Genomic DNA, 8,440 nt, shown 5'->3' with positions numbered 1-8,440 from the left:
GCTATGGGGAGGAAGTGGGAGGGGAGCTGTTGCATTGTGGTAAACTGTGGTCAATGTCATGAGACAAAGTATATGTGAACCCCTGTGTGGAAAGTAAATTTGCTCTGTAAACTTTCACCCAAATCACAATTTAAAAAAAAAAAGAAAACAGAGGACTTGAGTAACACTATAAACCAACAAGACCTAACAGGCATATAAATAGATACAGATATATAGATATCTATAGATCCATCTATATAGATATGTAGATATAGGTTTCTGTATAGATAGATTTATATATATCTCACTCTTAACCCAATAACAGCAGAATACACATTCTTCTCAAGTACACATGAAACACTATCTAGGATAGATCATATTTAGGCCACAAAATCAGTCTCTATAAATTAAAAAATATTAAAATCATACAAAGTATTAGTAATACTTATTAGTAAATATTAGTGTATACAAAGCATGTAAACACAATGTAATAAAATAGGAGGAAAACTGGAATATTCAGAAATAAGTGGAAATTAAACAACACACTCGAAAACAAGTAACAGACCAAAGATGAAATTACCTAGGAAATTAGAAAATGCTTTGAGATGAATGGAAATGAAAACACAACATACCAAAATGTATGGCATGGAGTGAAGGCACTGCTTGGATGGAAATTTATAGCTGTAAATACCTACAGTAAAAAAGAAGAAGAATGAACAAGCGAACTAAACCCAAAGCTAGCAGGAGAAAAGAAATAATAAAGATTAGTGCAGAGATAAACAAAATAGAGAATAGAAAAACAACAGAGAAAACCAAAATTTGGTTCTTTGAAAAGATTAACAAAATTGACCACTCTTCAGATAGACTAAGAAAAAAAGAGAGAAGATGCATATAGCTAAAATCCGAAATGAAAGTGAGGACATTACTATCAATTTTACAGAAATTAAAAGGATTATGAAAGAATACTACCTTCAGGAGGCTCTAGGAAAGTTAGACATAATAAATACTTAATAGATAGTACTAGTCAATGAGCAGTGTGACTTGCTCCACAAATTCAGGTAGAATAGTCACATCTCTTTCTTTTGACATTTAATTGCTTTAATCCCTACCTGGACATGTTTTATTAGCAGAAAATCTGTCATCTCCCTCTTAAGCTCACCCATGTCCCCCATGAGGTTTATTCATTCCAAAAGGAACCCCCTTCTCCAAATGCCAACTGAAGAGAAACTCAAGGAAGGTCACCCCTGCTATTGTAAGAGCTGCTGCCACACAGTGTTGCATGATTCAAGTCCATGCTTAAATGCACTTTACCTTGAAGTGACACCTTGGACACTGCTTTGGTTCTCTAGAGCTGTCCTAACAGAAAATACCACAACTGGTTGGCTTTAACAAACAGGGATTTATTCTCTTATATTTTAGGTGGCTAGGAGTCCAAGTTCTGCCAGTTCTAGGGCCTGGGTGAAGGCCCCTTGACCTTGGGCTACAGCTCTGCCTCTTGCTCCCAGCCCACTGAAGCTGGAGGAGTCTCTTAACTCAGGCAGACTGCTGAGGCTGACAAACCCAAGGTCAACAAATAAAATGGCACAGTTCCAAGATTATTAAGTAATATGGCAGGCCACTAGTTCAAGCCAGAAACAGTCCCAAGATCAGCAGGCAACATGGCAAGCTACTAAATGAAGACTCAGCTACATGCAGGGTCCAAGTGTGCCAAGAGCTCAGAGACTTTTCTCAAAGCTTCTTATATATGGGAAGCAGATCACATCCCCAAGGCTCACAGCAGATTCCACCACGGAGTTGATTACCAGTCTCATCATGCGCAATAACTATAGCCAGTTGCCCAGCCACTCAAAAACAAGCCCAGGCAAGTTGACACATAACCTTAACTACCACAGGTATCAAGGTTACTTTCTTCTCAGGTGACAAGTCTTTGGCAATCCTTGTATCCAAATTCCACACAAGTGCTAGAGAGATGAACCTTTGAGGCATCCAGCATCAGTTACATCCTGTGCCACCAAAGCCCTTAGAACCTTGTCTGAGTCTGAACCTCCAAACAGACTCTGCTTCTTCAGAGTAACTTCATTTCAATGAACCATTTCATTTCTCCCTGCTCCTGGACTGCAGGTCATCAGATGTTCCCTCCTCCATCTTCCCCCAACAAGGCTCCCTGACCTCAAATTCTGGGAGGCCAGATCAGATTTCTTCCCCTTCCATCCCAGAAGACCCTGATGAAATCAGTTCACTTCTCCCCAGTTACTGCTCTGTGAAACATGGGGTAAGGAAGCTTTTGCCAAATCACTCAAAACACAAACCCAATCAAACCCACTGCCATTGAGTCAATTCCAACTCACAGCAACCCCCATTGGGTTTCTGAGGAGGTAAATCTTTTTGGAAGTAGATTGCCCAGTCTTCCTTCCACAGAGTGGCTGGTGGGTTTGAACTGCCAACCTTCTGGTTAGCAGTCAAATGCCTTAGGCATGTACCACCAGACCTCCTTTCAAAACACACACACACACACTGCCGTCGAGTCGGACCCGACTCATAGCAACCCCTCCTTGGGTTTCCAAGGCGGTATCACTAGGGAAGTAGATTGCCCAACCTTCCTTCTGAAGAGTGGCTGGTGGATCCAAACACAAAAAGTCTTACGAAATCCTAATTCCAGGGTAATGGGGAAGGGGACTGCTACATTTGTACAACTAAGAAGGCATTCAAGTGACCCTTCACAGCATAGAGATGATCAGCTTCTTCAGATGAAAAAAAGTAAAATTATCCAGTTACACACTAATTGCCATGAGTAGTACAGACACTGAGTATGACAGGAGTTCTGAGGACAAGAAGATCAAAGAGGTTTGGATGTACCCAGGACACTGCAACAACTACTTTGAATGCATAATTTTTCATCCGAATTTTAACAACACAGATTAATTTTTAAGAGAATAATTTTCTGGAGCAAACTCCTTTATTCAAATTTTATTTCATAGTCATTTTCTCTACAGCACAGCTAAATTATTTCCAATTTTTCCCATTTTTCCATTTTAAGAACTGAGTTTCCTTAAGATCAATTCTTTTCTCTTTACATTTTTCAAAGAAGAGTTGATCAGTTAGTTGCATTTGTGGTTTTTCTCTTAACAGCTTTGTGGAGATATACTTCATAACCATATACTTCACCCATTTAAGGTGCAAAATTCAATGCTCTTTAATATTTTCACTGAGTTGTGTAACTATCACCACAATCTATTTTAGGACATTTTCATCAACCCAAAATGAAACCCCATACTCACCAGCATTCATTCTCCATCTCCCCTCAATCTCCTAACCCTAAAGAACATCTAATTTCTGTCTCTATGGCTTTACCTATTCTGGACATTTCATACAAATGAGTCATACAATATGTGGTCTTTTATGATTGGCTTGTCTCACTTACCCTGTTTTCAAGATTCATCCATGCTGTAGCATATATCAATACTTCATTGCTTTTTATTGCCAAGTACTTCATTGTAGGATGTCCAACTGATGGACATACAGATTGTTTCCACTTTCTGACTATTATAAATAATGCTGCTATGAACATCCACGACAAGTTTTTGTGTGGACTTACATCTTCAATTCTCTTTGGCATATACATAGGAATGAAGTTGCCAGTTGGTTGCATTTGACAATACCTAAGCTTCCCACCAGCCCTCCTTGGAAGGAAGATTGGGCATTCTACTTCCATAATGATACCGCCTTGGAAACCCGAGGAGGGGTCTTTATGAGTCCTGTCTGACTCGATGGCAGTGAATTTTTTTTTGAAGTTTGCTGGTGACACAGTGGTTAAAGCACTTGGCTGCTAACTGAATGGTCAGTGTTTCAAACTTACCAGCTGCTCTGTGGGAGAAAGATACCAACTGCTCTGTGGGAGAAAGATGTGGCAGTCTGCCTCTGTAAAGATTTATAGCCTTGGGAAACCTATGGGGCAGTACTACTCTGTCCTCTGGAGTCACTGAGTTGGCATAGATTTGACAGCAACAGCTTTGGTTTTGGTTTAATTTTCCTGTCATTGTATTTACTTTTTTTTTTTAAATTGTGATTTGGGTGAAAGTTTACAGAGCAAATTCGCGTTCCATACAGCAGTTCACATACACTTTGTCTCAAGGCATTGACTACAATTTACCATAATGCAACAGCTCCCCTCCCACTTCCTCCCGATAATTACCTCTTCCCTATGTCCATTTTTCCATGCACTCCTGCCCCCTGAGCTGTCTCCCGGTGCATAAACAGCCCTTCTTTCTCCCATGATTGTTCTCTCCAAGGAGTGTATCTACTTACTGTAAATGTTCAGCTCATATGCCTTTCTTTTGTTTGGCTGGAAGCCACAGGTGTGGGTTCATTTCCAGACCTGAAGGGCAGCTAGGGGCCATAGTCTCAGGGGTTCCACCAGGCTCTATCAGACCAGCAAACCTGGCCCCTATTTTTTTTTCCCCAAATGATTTTGAGCTTTGTTCCACATTATTCTCCAACTCTATCCAGGATCTCTTACATAGATCCCCCTCTGAGTGGTTGACAGTGGTAGCCAGGCACCATCTAGTTCTTCTGGTCTCAACGTCATATAGGCTGAGGATTGCATGGTGTACCAGTTGCTTGTGCTAATTGTTTCCATGAATCTTTGGTTTTCTTCATTCTTCTTTGCTCTGGACCAGGAGAGACCCATTGCTGCATCTAGATAGCTGCTTGCAACCTTTTAAGATCCCAGTAGCTACTTGCCAAAGTAGGAGGTGGAACAATGTTTTGTGTAGTATGCTATGCCAATTGAGTTCGATGTCTCCTGTGACCATAGTCCTGAGCCCACAGGTCCAACTACTCACTCCCTCTGGGTAGCTGGCTGTGACCAAGAAGTGACTACAACCTTGTCCCTTGTTAACTCTACTATACACCTGGGACTTCTTACAGAACGTACAAATACACTTGTAGAACCATTGTCTGCCAACCCTATACATGGTCTTGAGTACCCCCCCCCCCCCGTGTAGACATACCTACTAGTTCAGTTCATTGTATTTACTTTTATAAAATACAGAAATACATGTACAGATAAAGAGAAAGACAGTGAGAGACTGCACCTGTTCAGATATCTTGTCTGAAGTTCCTGAATGCACCATGCAATCAAATGATCTTGGGGTTGAAATGATGATATCAGAGTGATTGGATCAACATGTCCTACACTGGAATAGTTTCCTGGAGGAAAAGCCTAATCTGAGTTGATCTGTATATTTGAAAATCTGCAGAGGAGAAGAAAAGATGGCACTCCAGAAGGAGCCACAGCATAAGCAAAAGCTTGGTGACTAGACTGAGTATGGAGTACTTGGAGGTAGTAGAAAGTGATGCTGGAATGATTTGTTGGGAATCATGTCAAGGACTCTGAATGGTAGCTTCAAGACTAAATTTTTAAGACCAAAATTTTATAATTTTGGAGGAGCTATTGGAAACTATGATCTAGGAGGTCAGTTATATGATCAGATCATGTTGGCCATAGTCATAGCAATGACTGGCAGAGGCAGGCAGGGTGGACCTAAGTGGCCTGACCTCTGACACAGCAAACCCCCATCCTTAGGAGCTTATTGCAACAATTCAGGCCTGAGGTAAAGGCTTTGAGGATAGCCAGCTGGAATATGGTGACTTAAATATTGATTCAGTGGGCAAAAGCTGCATTCATCACAGGGCTAGTTCCCCAAAGGACCTGTGCCTATGTGCAGAGAACTCATCATTTCCCTATTACATAAATTGATTAGGTGATTCAGAGTCAAGATTGATGCCAAGGGTTTGCTGCTAATCAAGCTAGAATAACAAGCTGGAGGACAAGGCAGGCCTTCTGCCAACTGGTTGAGGAGATGGTCCAAAGGCACAGAACACTGCAGCGGAGCACCCTGTCCCTGCCCTCAGAGTCTGGGCAAGACAGCCACTGAGAGCCCTGGCAATGCCTTCAGCTACATCTGGAGGCTCCAGGGCAAACTCTTGGGCTGACACTACTCGGGGCTTCTGTCAGCACTGCCTAGGCTAGGTGGAATCTAGCCAATGGCTGGGCTGTCTTCACTGCCTGCAGGAGCTTGTAGAGATGGAGCTGCTGGAGTAAGAGAACCTTGGACACTACCTGCAGAAACCCCAGAGGAGGCAAAGGGGTGAAGAGCAAGCAGTTGAGATGTATTTTGACAACAATAATAGTAGTCTACAACGACAATAATTCATGTTTGTCTAAGGCTCCCACTTCCTTCTGACACAAAGGTCCTTCTGCTCAACTCTAAGAAGATCATTGCAAAACCAGTCACATGTCATCCAGTGTCAGGAAGCCTAAGTCTATTTCTTGTGGCAGTGGAGTCCTTCTCTGTCTGTCCCCTCCTTAACAGATGTGACCGCAGTTGGCTCCACCTGTAAAGTGTAGCACGTTTCTGGAAAGATCCACCTCTGCACAGTACCCTGACTTGGGAAAAACAATGTCCCAAGTCAGATGCCTCCGCCTTTCCAGTAGCTCTCTGCACCTTCTACCTCACTCCTCACCCCAGTCTCAGCATCTGGCCATGGAGTTAGAGGGTTCTGGTTTAGAGGCTGTGAGATGCTTAATGAATAGCAGAGGTTTTCCCAGGGACCACATTGGACACCCTGACTCGTTGGAGACTGACGCTGCTACCATCACTTTGAGTAGACTTCAGCTTAGAACGTTTTCTATTGTTGGGGTCCAGACAGCCTCATATTAAGGGGTGGGGAGTGCATCTCTGCACAGTTCGCCTACCTGCAATATCTAAGCACAGTCACCATCACAATCTATTTTCTGTCATCTGTACCTTATCATCATCATCAGAGCCCCCCTGCAAGCAACGCTGACTGCCGGAAGAGGACGGTTTCCTGTCCGTACCCAGGGCGCTGCTCCACACACAACTTTGTGGCTCCGGCACAGCAGGCTTGCGTCGGGCGGGGAAGCGCCACTGGCACAGCTGCGGCAAGGCGGAAAAGACAATTTTCCCTGGACGTTCCAGAGCCCCCTCTGTGTGGGGTCTCTGAACTTCCCTCATATCTTCTCTACCCCAGCCTGCTGCAGTCAGGGCCTTATCCAGGTTCCCCAAAACCCAGGATGACGGTGTCAGGGAGCTAGGGTGGCTCGAGCAGACCCGGCAGCCGCGAGGGCCTGGGCGCTTTCTCCTCCGCGGGCACCTGAGTCTCCCACTCCTTCTTGACTCCTCCCCATCTCTATTCCGCAGCGTCCCCGCCCTATCAGCTGGCTGCTTCAGAGGCCGCACCAGCCTCGGGTAGGGAGGACACGCGGGAGGTAGAAAAAGATACGTAGGATTTGGGGAACACAGAGCAACTAGGCGACTATCCTCACCCCTCGCCACGAGTTCCCGCAGCCCTGGGGCCGCCCGCCCCCGGGCTGCGGCAGGGATGCGCTGTCCGCGGTGCTGACGCCGGCCTCCCACTTAGAAGAGGGAGGAGACGCCCTTGTTCTAGGGTCGCCCTCCCATTCCCAAGCGGGATCATTTTCCCAAAGGAATTCTAATCCTGACGTTGCAGTTGTATCCAAGGTGAACGAGCAAGCGAGAGGAAACTTAAACTTCGGACTAGACCTCGAAAGGACCGGTGCCTCGGGGTACCCGCCGTGTGGCCCCATGCCCTAAAACCGCAGGGCACCATCAAGTTGAGTGAAGTTTGGCGGCTCTCGAAATAAGGAAGGGATAAGCAGATGCACCAGGCGAGTGCCTGATAGGGGTTCCCCGGAGGAGTAGTAGCCAGCACCGCAGTCCGGACACCTGCTCCGGTTCCCTGTACTAGTGCAGCGACTGGGAGGCGTCGCAGCAGCCCAATTCCCCACCCCCGCCCTGCCTTCCTTACTCACCCCCCCAACACTCCGCCCTGGGTGCCGGTGACTCCGCCTCTCCTTGCTGGGGCTGCTCTCGGGCTGGAGCTGGAAAGGAGCGCTTCCTCGGACTCGGCTCGTCTCTGAGGCTCCAAAGCCGAAGCTGCCAGCTCAGCCCCGGGGGCAGGAGCAGGACGGCCCGCGTAGCCTGCCTCAAGGAGCCGCGGAGCCGGGAACGCCTCATGGGACGCCCCCAGAGGTTCTCTGCGCACCCTGCTGCTGCGTCCCTGTCCTAGGTTCCCGGGCTCCGCGGTTCGCCCCGCCCGCAGCCCGCGGCCTGTTTGGAGAGGAGTATGAGGCCCGGGGCCTCGCGGACGCCGGCCACAGGGCGGCAAGGGGCTAGCTGCGGAGCCCCACGCCCGAGGGCGGCGGGTGAGGAACCGCGGGAGTCTGCGAGGCGTCGGGGCGCGGAAAGGAACGCCCCAGCCCAGACGCCCGCCGGCCCGCCGGACCCCAGTGCAGCCTGAGCGCCGGAGAAGAGGCGAAGGTGCCCTGTCTTCTGGGCTCTGAGGGAGGCGGCGAGGGGCTCCGTGGTGGTCCCCGACCCCTGGCCACCATCCTACACTCCTGCTCCTGCGGGGGGGA

This window comes from Orycteropus afer, unplaced genomic scaffold (assembly GCF_000298275.1).
Source record: "Orycteropus afer afer isolate SDZICR_OR568_19922 unplaced genomic scaffold, OryAfe1.0 scaffold00124, whole genome shotgun sequence".
Classification (NCBI taxonomy): domain Eukaryota; kingdom Metazoa; phylum Chordata; class Mammalia; order Tubulidentata; family Orycteropodidae; genus Orycteropus; species Orycteropus afer.
The sequence above is the reverse complement of the archived record's forward strand: the minus strand, read 5'-3'. Positions refer to the sequence as shown.